This window comes from Schistocerca cancellata, chromosome 2, assembly GCF_023864275.1.
Source record: "Schistocerca cancellata isolate TAMUIC-IGC-003103 chromosome 2, iqSchCanc2.1, whole genome shotgun sequence".
Lineage (NCBI taxonomy): Eukaryota > Metazoa > Arthropoda > Insecta > Orthoptera > Acrididae > Schistocerca > Schistocerca cancellata.
The window spans coordinates 137,979,896-137,999,074 of NC_064627.1; positions in this window are offsets into that span (position 1 = coordinate 137,979,896).

The following is a 19,179-nucleotide window of genomic DNA, read 5'->3' on the forward strand; positions in this document are numbered from 1 at the left end:
TCGTGCTTTTAGCCTTTCCTGGGACAGCAGTATTATATTCGGATGCACCATTGCAGGTTTACTGTATCCCTTGGACCTTCAAATCAACGATGAAACAAAGAAATTGCATCGATACTGAATACAAAAGGCAAAATGTCGAGTTATTTATAAGAGGGTAACTCTTCTAATAGATCGTGCTTTGATCCTTTCCTGGGACAGCAGTATTAGATTCCGATGCACCATTGCAGGTTTACTGTATCCCTTGGACTTGAAATCAACGATGAAGCACAGAAATTGCATCGATATTGAGTACAAAACGCAAAACGACGTCTTATTTATAAGAGGAGTAACTCTTCTAATAGTTCGTGCTTTGTGCCTTTCCTGGGACAGCAGTATTAGATTCCGATGCACCATTGCAGGTTTACTGTATCCCTTGGACCTTCAAATCAACGATGAAACACAGAAATTGCATCGATATTGAATACAAATAGCAAAATGTCGACTTATTTATAAGAGGAGTAACTCTTCTAATAGTTCGTGATTTGAGCCTTGCCTGGGACAGCAGTATAAGATTCTGATGAACCATTGCAGGTTTACTGTATCCCTTGGACCTTCAAATCAACGATGAAACACAGAAATTGCATCGATATTGAATACAAAAAAACAAAATGTTGACTTATTTACAAGAGGAGTAACTCTTCTAATAGTTCGTGCTTTGAGCCATTCCTGGGACAGCTGTATTAGATTCCGATGCACCATTGCAGGTTTACTGTGTCCCTTGGACCTTCAAATCAACGACGAAACACAGAAATTGCATCGATACTGAATACAGAAGTCAAAATGTCGACATTTTTATAAGAGGAGTAACTCTTCTAATAGTTCGTGTTTTAGCCCTTCCTGGGACAGCAGCATTAGATTCCGATGCACCATTGCAGGTTTACTGTATCCCTTGGACCGTCAAATCAACGATGAAACACAGAAATTGCATCGATATTGAATACAAAAGGCAAAATGTCGACTTATTTATAAGAGGAGTAACTCTTCTAATAGTTTGTGCTTTGAGCATTTCCTGGGTCAGCAGTATTAGATTCCGATGCACCATTGCAGGTTTACTGTATCCCTTGGACCTTCAAATCAACGACGAAACACAGTAATTGCATCGATATTGAATACAAAAGGCAAAATGTCGACTTATTTATAAGAGGAGTAACTGTTCTAATAGTTCGTTCTTTGAGCCTTTCCTGGGACAGCAGTATTAGATTCATATGCACCATTTCACGTATACTGTATCCCTTGGACCTTCAAATCAACGATGAAACACAGAAATTGCATCGATATTGAATTCAAAAAGCAAAATGTCGACTTATTTACAAGAGGAGTAACTCTTCTAATACTTCGTGCTTTGACCCTTTCCTGGGACAGCAGTATTAGATTTCGATGCACCATTTCAGGTTTACTGTATCCCTTGGTCCTTCAAATCAACGATGAAACACAGAAATTACATCGATATTGAATACAAAAGGCAAAATGTCAACTTATTTAAAAGAGGAGTAACTCTTCTAATAGTTCGTGGTTTTAGCCTTTCCTGGGACAGCAGTATTAGATTCCGATGCACCATTGCAAGTTTACTATATCCCTTGGACCTTCAAATCAACGATGAAACACAGAAATTCCATCGATACTGAATACAAAAGGTAAAATGTTGAGTTATTTATAGGAGGGTAACTCTTCTAAAAGATCGTGCTTTGATCCTTTCCTGGGACAGCAGTATTAGATTCCGATGCACCATTGCAGGTTTACTGTATCCCTTGGACCTTGAAATCTACGATGAAGCACAGAAATTGCATCGATATTGAGTACAAAACGCAAAATGACGTCTTATTTATAAGAGGAGTAACTCTTCTAATAGTTCGTGCTTTGTGCCTTTCCTGGGACAGCAGTATTAGATTCCGATGCACCATTGCAGGTTTACTGTATCCCTTGGACCTTCAAATCAACGATGAAACACATAAATTGCATCGATATTGAATACAAAAGGCAAAATGTCGACTTATTTATAAGAGGAGTAACTCATCTAATAGTTCGTGATTTGAGCCTTGCCTGGGACAGCAGTATAAGATTCTGATGAACCATTGCAGGTTTACTGTATCCCTTGGACCTTCAAATCAACGATGAAACACAGAAATTGCATCGATATTGAATAAAAAAAAAAGAAAATGTTGACTTATTTACAAAAGGAGTAACTCTTCTAATAGTTCGTGCTTTGAGCCATTCCTGGGACAGCAGTATTAGATTCCGATGCACCATTGCAGGTTTACTGTGTCCCTTGGACCTTCAAATCAACGACGAAGCACAGAAATTGCATCGATACTGAATAAAGAAGTCAAAATATCGACATATTTATAAGAGGAGTCACTCTTCTAATAGTTCGTGTTTTAGCCCTTCCTGGGACAGCAGCATTAGATTCCGATGCACCATTGCAGGTTTACTGTATCCCTTGGACCTTCAAATCAACGATGAAACACAGAAATTGCATCGATATTGAATACAAAAGGCAAAATGTCGACTTATTTATAAGTGGAGTAACTCTTCTGATAGTTTGTGCTTTGAGCATTTCCTGGGACAGCAGTATTAGATTCCGATGCACCATTGCAGGTTTACAGTATCTTTTGGACCTTCAAATCAACGATGAAACACAGAAATTGCATCGATATTGAATACAAAAGGCAAAATGTCGACTTATTTACAAGAGGAGTAATTCTTCTAATAGATCGTTCTTTTAGCCTTTCGTGGGACAGCAGTATTAGATTCCGATGCACCATTGCTGGTTTACTGTATCCCTTGGACCTTCAAATCAACGATGAAACACATAGAAATTGCATCGATATTGAATACAAAAGGCAAAATGTCGATTTATTTGCAAGAGTAGTAACTCTTCTAATAGTTCATGCTTTTTGCCTTTCCTGGGACAGCAGTATTAGATTCCGATGCACCATGCAGGTTCACTGTATCCCTTGGACCATCAAATCAACGATGAAACACAGAAATTGCATCGATATTGAATACAAAAGGCAAAATGTCGACTTCTTTACAAGAGGAGTAACTCTTCTAATAGTTCGTGCTTTGAGCCCTTCCTGAGACAGCAGTACTAGATTCCGATGCACCATTCCAGGTCTACTGTATCCCTTGGACCTTCAAATCAACGATGAAACACAGAAATTGCATCGATATTGAATACAAAAGGCAAAATGTCCACTTATTTATGAGAGGAGTAACTCTTCTAATTGTTCGTGATTTTAGCCTTTCCTGGGACAGCAGTATTAGATTCCGATGCACCATTGCAGGTTTACTGTATCCCTTGGACCTTCAAATCAACGTTGAAACATAAAAATTGCATCGATACTGAATACAAAAGGCAAAATGTCGACTTATTTATAAGAGGAGTAACTCTTCTTATAGATCGTGCTTTGATCCTTCCCTGGGTCAGCAGTATTAGATTCCGATGCACCATTGCAGGTTTACTGTGTCCCTTGGACCTTGAAATCAACGGTGAAGCAGAGAAATTGCATCGATATTGAATACAAAACGCAAAATGTCGACTTATTTATAAGAGGAGTACGTGCTTTAAGCCTTTCCTGGGACAGCAGTATTAGATTCCGATGCACAATTGCAGATTTACTGTATCCCTTGGACCTTCAAATCAACGATGAAACACAGAAATTGCATCGATATTGAATACAAAAGGCAAAATTTCGACTTATTTATAAGAGGAGTAACTCTTCTAATAGTTCGTACCTTGAGCCTTTCTTGGGACAGCAGTATTAGATTCCGATGCACCATTGCAGGTTTACTGTATCCCTTGGACCTTCAAATCAACGATGAAACACAGAAATTGCATCGATATTGAATACAAAAGGCAAAATGTCGACTTATTTATGAGAGGAGTAAGTCTTCTAATAGTTCGTGCTTTGACCCTTTCCTGGGACAGCAGTATTAGATTCCGATGCAGCATTGCAGGTTTACTGTATCCCTTGGACCTTCAAATCAACGATGAAACACAAAAATTGCATCGATATTGAATACAGAAGGCAAAATGTCAACTTATTTATAAGAGGAGTAACTCTTCTGATAGTTCGTGCTTTTAGCGTTTCCTGGGACAGCAGTATTATATTCGGATGCACCATTGCAGGTTTACTGTATCCCTTGGACCTTCAAATCAACGATGAAACACAGAAATTGCATCGATACTGAATACAAAAGGCAAAATGTCGAGTTATTTATAAGAGGGTAACTCTTCTAATAGATCGTGCTTTGATCCTTTCCTGGGACAGCAGTATTAGATTCCGATGCACCATTGCAGGTTTACTGTATCCCTTGGACCTTGAAATCAACGATGAAGCACAGAAATTGCATCGATATTGAATACAAAAGACAACTTGTCGCCTTATTTAAAAAAGGAGTAACTCTTCTAATTGTTCGTGCTTTGAGCCTTTCCTGGGACAGCAGTATTAGATTCATATGCACCATTTCAGGTATACTGTATCCCTTGGACCTTCAAATCAACGATGAAACACAGAAATTGCATCGATATTGAATACAAAAGGCAACTTGTCGTCTTATTTAAAAAAGGAGTAACTCTTCTAATTGTTCGTGCTTTGGGCCTATCCTGGGACAGCACTATTAGATTCCGATGCACCATTGCAGGTTTACTGTATCCCTTGGACCTTGAAATCAACGATGAAGCACAGAAATTGCATCGATATTGAGTACAAAAAGGAAAATGTCGACTTATTTACAAGAGGAGTAACTCTTCTAATAGTTCGTGCTTTGACCCTTTCCTGGGACAGCAGTATTAGATTCCGATGCACCATTTCAGGTTTACTGTATCCCTTGGACCTTCACATCAGCAATGAAACACAGAAATTACATCGACATTGAATACAAAAGGCAAAATGTCAACTTATTTATAAGAGGAGTAACTCTTCTAATAGTTCGTGCTTTTAGCCTTTCCTGGGACAGCAGTATTAGATTCCGAACCACCATTGCAGGTTTACTGTATCCCTTGGACCTTCAAATCAACGATGAAACACAGAAATTGCATCGATACTGAATACAAAAGGCAAAATGTCGAGTTATTTATAGGAGGGTAACTCTTCTAATAGATCGTGCTTTGATCCTTTCCTGGGACAGCAGTATTAGATTCCGATGCACCATTGCAGGTTTACTGCATCCCTAGGACCTTCAAATCAACGATGAAACACAGAAATTGCATCGATATTGAATACAGAAGGCAAAATGGCAACTTATTTATAAGAGGAGTAACTCTTCTAATAGTTCGTGCTTTTAGCCTTTCCTGGGACAGCAGTATTATATTCCGATGCACCATTGCAGGTTTACTGTATCCCTTGGACCTTCAAATCAACGATGAAACACAGAAATTGCATCGATACTGAATACAAAAGGCAAACTGTCGAGTTATTTATAAGAGGGTAACTCTTCTAATAGATCGTGCTTTGATCCTTTCCTGGGACAGCAGTATTAGATTCCGATGCACCATTGCAGGTTTACTGTATCCCTTGGACCTTGAAATCAACGATGAAGCACAGAAATTGCATCGATATTGAATACAAAAGGCAACTTGTCGTCTTATTTAAAAAAGGAGTAACTCTTCTAATTGTTCATGCTTTGGGCCTATCCTGGGACAGCACTATTAGATTCCGATGCACCATTGCAGGTTTACTGTATCCCTTGGACCTTCCAATCAACGATGAAAGACAGAAATTGAATCGATACTGAATACAAAAGGCAAAATGTCGACTTATTTATAAGAAAAGTAACTCTTCTAATAGTTCGTTCTTTGAGCCTTTCCTGGGACAGCAGTATTAGATTCATATGCACCATTTCAGGTATACTGTATCCCTTGGACCTTCAATCAACGATGAAACACAGAAATTGCATCGATATTGAATACAAAAAGTAAAATGTCGACTTATTTATAAGAGGAGTAACTCTACTAATAGTTCGTACTTGGAGCCTTTCCTGGGACAGCAGTATTAGATTCCGATGCACCATTGCAGGTTTACTGTATCCCTTGGACCTTCAAATCAACGATGAAACACAGTAATTGCATCGATATCGAATACAAAAAGCAAAATGTCGACTCATTCACAAGAGGAGTAACTATTCTAATAGTTCGTGCTTTGACCCTTTCCTGGGACAGCAGTATTAGATTCCGAAGCACCATTTCAGGTTTACTGTATCCCTTGGACCTTCAAATCAGCAATGAAACACAGAAATTACATCGATATTGAATACAAAAGGCAAAATGTCAACTTATTTATGAGAGGAGTAACTCTTCTAATAGTTCGTGATTTTAGCCTTTCCTGGGACAGCAGTATTAGATTCCGATGCACCATTGCAGGTTTACTGTATCCCTTGGACCTTCAAACCAACGTTGAAACACAGAAATTGCATCGATACTGAATACAAAAGGCAAAATGTCGATTTATTTATAAGAGGAGTAACTCTTCTAATAGATCGTGCTTTGATCCTTCCCTGGGACAGCAGTATTAGATTCCGATGCACCATTGCAGGTTTACTGTGTCCCTTGGACCTTGAAATCAACGGTGAAGCACACAAATTGCATCGATATTGAATACAAAACGCAAAATGTCGACTTATTTATAAGAGGAGTTCGTGCTTTAAGCCTTTCCTGGGACAGCAGTATTAGATTCCGATGCACAATTGCAGGTTTACTGTATCCCTTGGACCTTCAAATCAACGATGAAACACAGAAATTGCATCGATATTGAATACAAATAGCAAAATTTCGACTTATTTATAAGAGGAGGAACTCTTCTAATAGTTCGTACCTTGAGCCTTTCCTGGGACAGAGTATTAGATTCCGATGCACCATTGCAGGTTTACTGTATCCCTTGGACCTTCAAATTAACGATGAAACACAGAAATTGCATCGATATTGAATACAAAGGCAAAATGTCGACTTATTTATAAGAGGAGTAACTCTTCTAATAGTTCGTGATTTGAGACTTTCCTGGGACAGCAGTATTAGATTCCGATGCACGATTGCAGGTTTACTGTATCCCTTGGACCTTCAAATCAACGATGAAACACAGAAATTGCATCGATATTGAATACAAAAGGCAAAATGTCGACTTATTTACAAGACGAGTAAGTCTTCTAATAGTTCGTGCTTTGACCCTTTCCTGGGACAGCAGTATTAGATTCCGATGCAGCATTGCAGGTTTACTGTATCCCTTGGACCTTCAAATCAACGATGAAACACAGAAATTGCATCGATATTGAATACAGAAGGCAAAATGTCAACTTATTTATAAGAGGAGTAACTCTTCTAATAGTTCGTGCTTTTAGCCTTTCCTGGGACAGCTGTATTATATTCGGATGCACCATTGCAGGTTTACTGTATCCCTTGGACCTTCAAATCAACGATGAAACACAGAAATTGCATCGATACTGAATACAAAAGGGAAAATGTCGAGTTATTTATAAGAGGGTAACTCTTCTAATAGATCGTGCTTTGATCCTTTCCTGGGACAGCAGTATTAGATTCCGATGCACCATTGCAGGTTTACTGTATCCCTTGGACTTGAAATCAACGATGAAGCACAGAAATTGCATCGATATTGAGTACAAAACGCAAAACGACGTCTTATTTATAAGAGGAGTAACTCTTCTAATAGTTCGTGCTTTGTGCCTTTCCTGGGACAGCAGTATTAGATTCCGATGCACCATTGCAGGTTTACTGTATCCCTTGGACCTTCAAATCAACGATGAAACACAGAAATTGCATCGATATTGAATACAAATAGCAAAATGTCGACTTATTTATAAGAGGAGTAACTCTTCTAATAGTTCGTGATTTGAGCCTTGCCTGGGACAGCAGTATAAGATTCTGATGAACCATTGCAGGTTTACTGTATCCCTTGGACCTTCAAATCAACGATGAAACACAGAAATTGCATCGATATTGAATACAAAAATTAAAATGTTGACTTATTTACAAGAGGAGTAACTCTTCTAATAGTTCGTTCTTTGAGCCATTCCTGGGACAGCAGTATTAGATTCCGATGCACCATTGCAGGTTTACTGTGTCCCTTGGACCTTCAAATCAACGACGAAACACAGAAATTGCATCGATACTGAATACAGAAGTCAAAAGTCGACATTTTTATAAGAGGAGTAACTCTTCTAATAGTTCGTGTTTTAGCCCTTCCTGGGACAGCAGCATTAGATTCCGATGCACCATTGCAGGTTTACTGTATCCCTTGGACCTTCAAATCAACGACGAAACACAGTAATTGCATCGATATTGAATACAAAAGGCAAAATGTCGACTTATTTATAAGAGGAGTAACTGTTCTAATAGTTCGTTCTTTGAGCCTTTCCTGGGACAGCAGTATTAGATTCATATGCACCATTTCACGTATACTGTATCCCTTGGACCTTCAAATCAACGATGAAACACAGAAATTGCATCGATATTGAATTCAAAAAGCAAAATGTCGACTTATTTACAAGAGGAGTAACTCTTCTAATACTTCGTGCTTTGACCCTTTCCTGGGACAGCAGTATTAGATTTCGATGCACCATTTCAGGTTTACTGTATCCCTTGGTCCTTCAAATCAACGATGAAACACAGAAATTCCATCGATACTGAATACAAAAGGCAAAATGTTGAGTTATTTATAGGAGGGTAACTCTTCTAAAAGATCGTGCTTTGATCCTTTCCTGGGACAGCAGTATTAGATTCCGATGCACCATTGCAGGTTTACTGTATCCCTTGGACCTTGAAATCAACGATGAAGCACAGAAATTGCATCGATATTGAGTACAAAACGCAAAATGACGTCTTATTTATAAGAGGAGTAACTCTTCTAATAGTTCGTGCTTTGTGCCTTTCCTGGGACAGCAGTATTAGATTCCGATGCACCATTGCAGGTTTACTGTATCCCTTGGACCTTCAAATCAAAGATGAAACACATAAATTGCATCGATATTGAATACAAAAGGCAAAATGTCGACTTATTTATAAGAGGAGTAACTCATGTAATAGTTCGTGATTTGAGCCTTGCCTGGGACAGCAGTATAAGATTCTGATGAACCATTGCAGGTTTACTGTATCCCTTGGACCTTCAAATCAACGATGAAACACAGAAATTGCATCGATATTGATTACAAAAGGCAAAATGTCGACTTATTTACAAGAGGAGTAATTCTTCTAATAGATCGTGCTTTTAGCCTTTCGTGGGACAGCAGTATTAGATTCCGATGCACCATGGCTGGTTTACTGTATCCCTTGGACCTTCAAATCAACGATGAAACACATAGAAATTGCATCGATATTGAATACAAAAGGCAAAATGTCGATCTATTTGCAAGAGTAGTAACTCTTCTAATAGTTCATGCTTTTTGCCTTTCCTGGGACAGCAGTATTAGATTCCGATGCACCATGCAGGTTCACTGTATCCCTTGGACCATCAAATCAACGATGAAACACAGAAATTGCATCGATATTGAATACAAAAGGCAAAATGTCGACTTATTTACAAGAGGAGTAACTCTTCTAATAGTTCGTGCTTTGAGCCCTTCCTGAGACAGCAGTACTAGATTCCGATGCACCATTGCAGGTTTACTGTATCCCTTGGACCTTCAAATCAACGATGAAACACAGAAATTGCATCGATATTGAATACAAAAGGCAAAATATCCACTTATTTATGAGAGGAGTAACTCTTCTAATTGTTCGTGATTTTAGCCTTTCCTGGGACAGCAGTATTAGATTCCGATGCACCATTGCAGGTTTACTGTATCCCTTGGACCTTCAAATCAACGTTGAAACACAAAAATTGCATCGATACTGAATACAAAAGGCAAAATGTCGACTTATTTATAAGAGGAGTAACTCTTCTTATAGATCGTGCTTTGATCCTTCCCTGGGTCAGCAGTATTAGATTCCGATGCACCATTGCAGGTTTACTGTGTCCCTTGGACCTTGAAATCAACGGTGAAGCACAGAAATTGCATCGATATTGAATACAAAACGCAAAATGTCGACTTATTTATAAGAGGAGTTCGTGCTTTAAGCCTTTCCTGGGACAGCAGTATTAGATTCCGATGCACAATTGGAGATTTACTGTATCCCTTGGACCTTCAAATCAACGATGAAACACAGAAATTGCATCGATATTGAATACAAAAGGCAAAATTTCGACTTATTTATAAGAGGAGTAACTCTTCTAATAGTTCGTACCTTGAGCCTTTCTTGGGACAGCAGTATTAGATTCCGATGCACCATTGCAGGTTTACTGTATCCCTTGGACCTTCAAATCAACGATGAAACACAGAAATTGCATCGATATTGAACACAAAAGGCAAAATGTCGACTTATTTATAAGAGGAGTAACTCTTCTAATAGTTCGTGATTTGAGACTTTCCTGGGACAGCAGTATTAGATTCCGATGCTCCATTGCAGGTTTACTGTATCCCTTGGACCTTCAAATCAACGATGAAACACAGAAATTGCATCGATATTGAATACAAAAGGCAAAATGTCGACTTATTTACAAGAGGAGTAAGTCTTCTAATAGTTCGTGCTTTGACCCTTTCCTGGGACAGCAGTATTAGATTCCGATGCAGCATTGCAGGTTTACTGTATCCCTTGGACCTTCAAATCAACGATGAAACACAAAAATTGCATCGATATTGAATACAGAAGGCAAAATGTCAACTTATTTATAAGAGGAGTAACTCTTCTAATAGTTCGTGCTTTTAGCCTTTCCTGGGACAGCAGTATTATATTCGGATGCACCATTGCAGGTTTACTGTATCCCTTGGACCTTCAAATCAACGATGAAACACAGAAATTGCATCGATACTGAATACAAAAGGCAAAATGTCGAGTTATTTATAAGAGGGTAACTCTTCTAATAGATCGTGCTTTGATCCTTTCCTGGGACAGCAGTATTAGATTCCGATGCACCATTGCAGGTTTACTGTATCCCTTGGACCTTGAAATCAACGATGAAGCACAGAAATTGCATCGATATTGAATACAAAAGACAACTTGTCGCCTTATTTAAAAAAGGAGTAACTCTTCTAATTGTTCGTGCTTTGAGCCTTTCCTGGGACAGCAGTATTAGATTCATATGCACCATTTCAGGTATACTGTATCCCTTGGACCTTCAAATCAACGATGAAACACAGAAATTGCATCGATATTGAATACAAAAAGCGAAATGTCGACTTATTTATAAGAGGAGTAACTCTACTAATAGTTCGTGGTTGGAGCCTTTCCTGGGACAGCAGTATTAGATTCCGATGCACCATTGCAGGTTTACTGTATCCCTTGGACCTTCAAATCAACGATGAAACACAGAAATTGCATCGATATTGAATACAAAAAGCAAAATGTCGACTTATTTACAAGAGGAGTAACTCTTCTAATAGTTCGTGCTTTGACCCTTTCCTGGGACAGCAGTATTAGATTCCGATGCACCATTTCAGGTTTACTGTATCCCTTGGACCTTTACATCAGCAATGAAACACAGAAATTACATCGACATTGAATACAAAAGGCAAAATGTCAACTTATTTATAAGAGGAGTAACTCTTCTAATAGTTCGTTCTTTTAGCCTTTCCTGGGACAGCAGTATTAGATTCCGATGCACCATTGCAGGTTTACTGTATCCCTTGGACCTTCAAATCAACGATGAAACACAGAAATTGCATCGATACTGAATACAAAAGGCAAAATGTCGAGTTATTTATAGGAGGGTAACTCTTCTAATAGATCGTGCTTTGATCTTTCCCTGGGACAGCAGTATTAGATTCCGATGCACCATTGCAGGTTTACTGTATCCCTTGGACCTTCAAATCAACGTTGAAACACAGAAATTGCATCGATACTGAATACAAAAGGCAAAATGTCGACTTATTTATAAGAGGAGTAACTCTTCTAATAGATCGTGCTTTGATCTCACCCTGGGACAGCAGTATTAGATTCCGATGCACCATTGCAGGTTTACTGTGTCCCTTGGACCTTGAAACCAACGGTGAAGCACAGAAATTGCATCGATATTGAATACAAAACGCAAAATGTCGACTTACTTATAAGAGGAGTTCGTGCTTTGAGCCTTTCCTGGGACAGCAGTATTAGATTCCGATGCACAATTGCAGGTTTACTGTATCCCTGGGACCTTCAAATCAACGATGAAACACAGAAATTGCATCGATATTGAATACAAAAGGCAAAATTTCGACTTATTTATAAGAGGAGTAACTCTTCTAATAGTTCGTACCTAGAGCCTTTCCTGGTGCAGCAGTAATAGATTCCGATGCACCATTGCAGGTTTACTGTATCCCTTGGACCTTCAAATCAACGATGAAACACAGAAATTGCATCGATATTGAATACAAAAGGCAAAATGTCGACTTATTTATAAGAGGAGTATCTATTCTAATAGTTCGTGCATTGAGCTTTGCCTGGGACAGCAGTATTAGATTCCGATGCACCATTGCAAGTTTACTGTATCTCTTGGACCTTCAAATCAACGACGAAACACAGAAATTGCATCGATATTGAATACAAAAGGCAAAATGTCGACTTATTTATAAGAGGAGTAACTGTTCTAATTGTTCGTGTTTGAGCCTTTCCTGGGACAGCAGTATTAGATTCCGATGCACCATTGCAGGTTTACTGTATCCCTTGGACCTTCAAATCAACGATGAAATACAGAAATTGCATCGATATTGAATACAAAAGAACAAATGTCGATTTATTTACAAGAGTAGTAACTCTTCTAATAGTTCGTGCTATGAGCCTTTCCTGGGACAGCAGTATTACATTCCGATTTACTATTGCAGGTTTACTGTATCCCTTGAACCTTGAAATCAACGATGAAACACAGAAATTTCATCGATTTTGAATGAAAAGGCAACATGTCGACTTATTTATAAGAGGAGTCACTCTTCTAATAGTTCGTGCTTTGAGCCTTTCCTGGGACAGCAGTATTAGATTCCGATGCACCATTGAAGGTTTACTGTATCCCTTGGACCTTCAAATCAACGATGAAACACTGAAATTGCATCGATATTGAATACAAAAGGCAAAATGTCAACTTACTTATAAGAGGAGTAACTCTTCTAATAGTTCGTGATTTTAGCCTTTCCTGTGACAGCAGTATTAGATTCCGATGCATCATTGCAGGTTTACTGTATCCCTTGGAACTTCAAATCAACGATGAAACACAGAAATTGCATCGATACTGAATACAAAAGGCAAAATGTCGACTTATTCATAAGAGGAGTAACTCTTCTAATAGATCGTGCTTTGATCCTTTCCTGGGACAGCAGTATTAGATTCCGATGCACAATTGCAGGTTTACTGTATCCCTTGGACCTTGAAATCAACGATGAAGCACAGAAATTGCATCGATATTGAATACAAACCGCAAAATGTCGACTTATTTATAAGCGGAGTAACTCTTCTAATAGTTCGTGCTTTAAGCCTTTCCTGGGACAGCAGTATTAGATTCCGATGCACCATTGCAGGTTTACGGTATCCCTTGGACAATCAAATCAACGATGAAACACAGAAATTGCATCGATATTGAACACAAAAGGCAAAATGAGACTTATTTATAAGAGGAGTAACTCTTCTAATAGTTCGTGATTTGAGACTTTCCTGGGACAGCAGTATTATATGCGGATTCACCATTGCAGGTTCACTGTATCCCTTGGACCTTCAAATCAATGATGAAACACAGAAAATGCTTCGACATTGAATACAAAAAACGCAAAATGTCGACTTATTTACAAGAGGAGTAAGTCTTCTAATAGTTCGTGGTTTGACCCTTTCCTGGGACAGCAGTATTAGATTCCGATGCACCATTGCAGGTTTACTGTATCCCTTGGACCTTCCAATCAACGATGAAACACAGAAATTGCATCGATATTGAATACAAAAGGCAAAATGTCAACTTATTTATAAGAGGAGTAACTCTTCTAATAGTTCGTGCTTTTAGCCTTTCCTGGGACAGCAGTATTATATTCCGATGCACCATTGCAGGTTTACTGTATCCCTTGGACCTTCAAATCAACGATGAAACACAGAAATTGCATCGATACTGAATACAAAAGCAAAATGTCGAGTTATTTATAAGAGGGTAACTCTTCTACTAGATCGTGCTTTGACCATTTCCTGGGACAGCAGTATTAGATTCCGATGCACCATTGCAGGTTTACGGAATCCCTTGGACCTTCAAATCAACGATGAAACACAGAAATTACATCGATATTGAATACAAAAGGCAAAATGTCAACTTATTTATAAGAGGAGTAACTCTTCTAATAGTTCGTGCTTTTAGCCTTTCCTGGGACAGCAGTATTAGATTCCGATGCACCATTGCAAGTTTACTATATCCCTTGGACCTTCAAATCAACGATGAAACACAGAAATTGCATCGATACTGAATACAAAAGGCAAAATTTCGAGTTATTTATAGGAGGGTAACTCTTCTAATAGATCGTGCTTTGATCCTTTCCAGGGACAGCAGTATTAGATTCCGATGCACCATTGCAGGTTTACTGTATCCCTTGGACCTCAAATCAACGATGAAGCACAGAAATTGCATCGATATTGAGTACAAAACGCAAAATTACGTCTTATTTATAAGAGGAGTAACTTTTCTAATAGTTCGTGCTTTGTGCCTTTCCTGGGACAGCAGTATTAGATTCCGATGCACCATTGCAGGTTTACTGTATCCCTTGGACCTTCAAATCAACGATGAAACACAGAAATTGCATCGATATTGAATACAAAAGGCAAAATGTCGACTTATTTATAAGAGGAGTAACTCTTCTAATAGGTCGTGATTTGAGTCTTTCCTGGGACAGCAGTATTAGATTCCGATGCACCATTGCAGGTTTACTGTATCCCTTGGACCTTCAAATCAACGATGAAACACAGAAATTGCATCGATATTGAATACAAAAGGCAAAATGTCAACTTATTTACAAGAGGAGTAAGTCTTCTAATAGTTCGTGCTTTGACCCTTTCCTGGGACAGCAGTATTAAATTCCGATGCACCATTGCAGGTTTACTGTATCCCTTGGACCTTCAAATCAACGATGAAACACAGAAATTGCATCGATATTGAATACAAAAGGCAAAATGTCAACTTATTTATAAGAGGAGTAACTCTTCTAATAGTTCGTGCTTTTAGCCTTTCCTGGGACAGCAGTATTATATTCCGATGCACCATTGCAGGTTTACTGTATCCCTTGGACCTTCAAAACAACGATGAAACACAGAAATTGCATCGATACTGAATACAAAAGGGAAAATGTCGAGTTATTTATAAGAGGGTAACTCTTCTAATAGATCGTGCTTTGATCCTTTCCTGGGACAGCAGTATTAGATTCCGATGCACCATTGCAGGTTTACTGTATCCCTTGGACCTTGAAATCAACGATGAAGCACAGAAATTGCATCAATATGAATACAAAAGGCAACATGTCGTCTTATTTAAAAAAGGAGTAACTCTTCTAATTGTTCGTGCTTTGAGCCTATCCTGGGACAGCACTATTAGATTCCGATGCACCATTGCAGGTTTACTGTATCCCTTGGAACTTCCAATCAACGATGAAAGACAGAAATTGCATCGATACTGAATACAAAACGCAAAATGTCGACTTATTTATAAGAAAAGTAACTCTTCTAATAGTTCGTTCTTTGAGAATTTCCTGGGACAGCAGTATTAGATTCATATGCACCATTTCAGGTATACTATATCCCTTGGACCTTCAAATCAACGATGAAACACAGAAATTGCATCGATATTGAATACAAAAAGCAAAATGTCGACTTATTTATAAGAGGAGTAACTCTACTAATAGTTCGTGCTTGGAGCCTTTCCTGGGACAGCAGTATTAGATTCCGATGCACCATTGCAGGTTTACTGTATCCCTTGGACCTTCAAATCAACGATGAACACAGAAATTGCATCGATATTGAATACAAAAAGCAAAATGTCGACTTATTTACAAGAGGTGTAACTCTTCCAATAGTTCGTGCTTTGACCCATTCCTGGGACAGCAGTATTAGATTCCGATGCACCGTTGCAGGTTTACTGTATCCCTTGGACCTTCAAATCATCGATGAAACACAGAAATTACATCGATATTGAATACAAAAGGCAAAATATCAACTTATTTATAAGTGGAGTAACTCTTCTAATAGTTCGTGCTTTTAGCCTTTCCTGGGACAGCAGTATTAGATTCCGATGCACCATTGCAAGTTTACTATATCCCTTGGACCTTCAAATCAACGATGAAACACTGAAATTGCATCGATACTGATAAAAAAGGCGAAATGTCGAGTTATTTATGGGAGGGTAATTCTCCTAATAGATCGTGCTTTGATCCTTTCCTGGGACAGCAGTATTAGATTCCGATGCACCATTGCAAGTTTACTGTATCCCTTGGACCTTGATATCAACGATGAAGCACAGAAATTGCATCGATATTGAGTACAAAACGCAAAATGGCGTCTTATTTGTAAGAGGAGTAACTCTTCTAATAGTTCGTGCTTTGTGCCTTTCCTGGGACAGCAGTATTAGATTCCGATGCACCATTGCAAGTTTACTATATCCCTTGGACCTTCAAATCAACGATGAAACACTGAAATTGCATCGATACTGATAAAAAAGGCAAAATGTCGAGTTATTTATGGGAGGGTAATTCTCCTAATAGATCGTGCTTTGATCCTTTCCTGGGACAGCAGTATTAGATTCCGATGCACCATTGCAAGTTTACTGTATCCCTTGGACCTTGATATCAACGATGAAGCACAGAAATTGCATCGATATTGAGTACAAAACGGAAAATGGCGTCTTATTTGTAAGAGGAGTAACTCTTCTAATAGTTCGTGCTTTGTGCCTTTCCTGGGACAGCAGTATTAGATTCCGATGCACCATTGCAGATTTACTGTATCCCTTGGACCTTCAAATCAACGGTAAAGCACAGAAACTGCATCGATATTGAGTACAAAACGCAATATGACGTCTTATTTATAAGAGGAGTAACTCTTCTAATAGTTCGTGCTTTGTTCCTTGCCTGGGACAACGGTATAAGATTCCGATGCACCATTGCAGATTTACTGTGTCCCTTGGACCTTCAAATCAACGACGAAACACAGAAATTGCATCGATACTGAATACAGAAGTCAAAATGTCGACATATTTATAAGAGGAGTAACTCTTCTAATAGTTCGTGTTTTAGCCCTTCCTGGGACAGCAGCATTAGATTCCGATGCACCATTGCAGGTTTACTGTATCCCTTGGACCTTCAAATCAACGATGAAACACAGAAATTGCATCGATATTGAATACAAAAGGCAAAATGTCGACTTATTTATAAGAGGAGTAACTCTTCTAATAGTTCGTGATTTTAGCCTTTCCTGGGACAGCAGTATTATATTCCGATGCACCATTGCAGGTTTACTGTATCCCTCGGACCTTCAAATCAACGTTGAAACACAGAAATTGCATCGATACTGAATACAAAAGGCAAAATGTCGAGTTAGTTATAAGAGGGTAACTCTTCTAAAAGAATGTGCTTTGATCCTTTCCTGGGACAGCAGTATTAGATTCCGATGCACCATTGCAGGTTTACTGTATCCCTTGGACCTTGAAATCAACGATGAAGCACAGAAATTGCATCAATATTGAATACAAAAGGCAACATGTCGTCTTATTTAAAAAAGGAGTAACTCTTCTAATTGTTCGTGCTTTGAGCCTATCCTGGGACAGCACTATTAGATTCCGATGCACCATTGCAGGTTTACTGTATCCCTTGGAACTTCCTATCAACGATGAAAGACAGAAATTGCATCGATACTGAATACAAAACGCAAAATGTCGACTTATTTATAAGAAAAGTAACTCTTCTAATAGTTCGTTCTTTGAGAATTTCCTGGGACAGCAGTATTAGATTCATATGCACCATTTCAGGTATACTGTATCCCTTGGACCTTCAAATCAACGATGAAACACAGAAATTGCATCGATATTGAATACAAAAAGCAAAATGTCGACTTATTTATAAGAGGAGTAACTCTACTAATAGTTCGTGCTTGGAGCCTTTCCTGGGACAACAGTATTAGATTCCGATGCACCATTGCAGGTTTACTGTATCCCTTGGACCTTCAAATCAACGATGAACACAGAAATTGCATCAATATTGAATACAAAAAGCAAAATGTCGACTTATTTACAAGAGGAGTAACTCTTCCAATAGTTCGTGCTTTGACCCATTCCTGGGACAGCAGTATTAGATTCCGATGCACCGTTGCAGGTTTACTGTATCCCTTGGACCTTCAAATCAACGATGAAACACAGAAATTACATCGATATTGTATACAAAAGACAAAATATCAACTTATTTATAAGAGGAGTAACTCTTCTAATAGTTCGTGCTTTTAGCCTTCCCTGGGACAGCAGTATTAGATTCCGATGCACCATTGCAAGTTTACTATATCCCTTGGACCTTCAAATCAACGATGAAACACAGAAATTGCATCGATACTGAATACAAAATGCAAAATGTCGAGTTATTTATAGGAGGGTAACTCTTCTAATAGATCGTGCTTTGATCCTTTCCTGGGACAGCAGTATTAGATTCCGATGCACCATTGCAAGTTTACTGTATCCCTTGGACCTTCAAATCAACGATGAAACACAGAAATTGCATCGATATTGAATACAAAAAGCAAAATGTCGACTTATTTACAAGAGGAGTAACTCTTCTAATAGTTCGTGCTTTGACCCATTCCTGGGACAGCAGTATTACATTTCCGATGCACCGTTGCAGGTTTACTGTATCCCTTGGACCTTCAAATCAACGATGAAACACAGAAATTACATCGATATTGAATACAAAAGACAAAATATCAACTTATTTATAAGAGGAGTAACTCTTCTAATAGTTCGTGCTTTTAGCCTTCCCTGGGACAGCAGTATTAGATTCCGATGCACCATTGCAAGTTTACTATATCCCTTGGACCTTCAAATCAACGATGAAACACTGAAATTGCATCGATACTGAATACAAAAGGCAAAATGTCGAGTCATTTATGGGAGGGTAACTCTTCTAATAGATCGT